This window comes from Arachis ipaensis, chromosome B6 (genome assembly GCF_059453495.1).
Source record: "Arachis ipaensis isolate K30076 ecotype BB chromosome B6, ASM5945349v1, whole genome shotgun sequence".
Classification (NCBI taxonomy): Eukaryota; Viridiplantae; Streptophyta; class Magnoliopsida; order Fabales; family Fabaceae; genus Arachis; species Arachis ipaensis.
The window spans coordinates 2,948,827-2,950,009 of NC_142441.1; the positions used below are offsets into that span (position 1 = coordinate 2,948,827).

Consider the following 1,183-nt stretch of genomic DNA (forward strand, 5'->3'; position numbering starts at 1 on the left):
AAGCTTAGAGCTGATGTTCAAACCTTCAGACAGAAAGAAGGTGAATCTCTCTATGAAGCTTGGGAAAGATACAAACAGTTGACTAAAAAGTGTCCTTCTGACATGCTTTCAGAATGGACCATCCTGGATATATTCTATGATGGTTTATCTGAGCTATCAAAGATGTCACTGGACACTTCTGCAGGTGGATCCATTCACCTAAAGAAAACGCCTGCAGAAGCTCAAGAACTCATTGACATGGTTGCTAATAACCAGTTCATGTACACTTCTGAAAGGAATCCTGTAATCAATGGGACGCCTATGAAGAAGGGAGTTCTTGAGGTTGATACTCTGAATGCCATATTGGCTCAGAACAAAATATTGACTCAGCAAGTCAATATGATCTCTCAGAGTCTGCATGGAATGCAAGCTGCATCCAACAGTACTCAAGAGGCATCTTCTGAAGAGGAAGCCTATGATCCTGAGAACACTGCAATAGCAGAGGTAAATTATTTAGGTGAACCTTATGGAAACACCTATAACTCAACATGGAGAAATCATCCAAATTTCTCATGGAAGGATCAAAAGCCTCAACAAGGCTTTAATAATGGTGGAAGAAACAGGTTTAGCAATAGCAAACCTTTTCCATCATCAACTCAGCAACAGACAGAGAACTCTGAACAAAATGCTTCTAATTTAGCAAATCTAGTCTCTGATCTATCCAAGGCCACTGTAAGTTTCATGAATGAAACAAGATCTTCCATTAGAAATCTGGAAGCACAAGTGGGCCAGCTGAGTAAAAGGATCACTGAAATCCCTCCTAGTACTCTCCCAAGCAATACAGAAGAGAACCTAAAAGGAGAGTGCAAGGCCATTGACATAAGCGCCATGGCCGAACCTATGAGGAGAGGAGAGGACGTGAATCCCAAGGAGGAAGACCTCCTGGGACGTCCAGTGACCAATAAGGAGCTTCCCTCTGAGGAACCAAAGGACTCTGAGGCTCATCTAGAGACCATAGAGATTCCATTGAACCCCCTTATGCCCTTCATGAGCTCTGATGAATATTCCTCTTCTGAAGAGAATGAGGATGTTACGGAAGAGCAAACTGCCAAGTTTCTTGGTGCAATCATGAAGCTGAATGCCAAATTATTTGGCATTGATACTTGGGAAGTTGAACCTCCCTTGTTCATCAATGAACTAAGTG

The 1,183-nt window shown here is 42.3% G+C and overlaps 1 non-coding gene across 1 annotated transcript; it reads right to left on the reverse strand.

Annotated features, from left to right (window-relative positions):
• LOC148554423 (small nucleolar RNA R71) lies at nucleotides 1-108 on the reverse strand. The gene has a single exon (XR_015888334.1). It is a non-coding gene; the product is annotated as a small nucleolar RNA R71 (small nucleolar RNA).
• Between the last annotated feature and the right edge of the window lie 1,075 nt (nucleotides 109-1,183).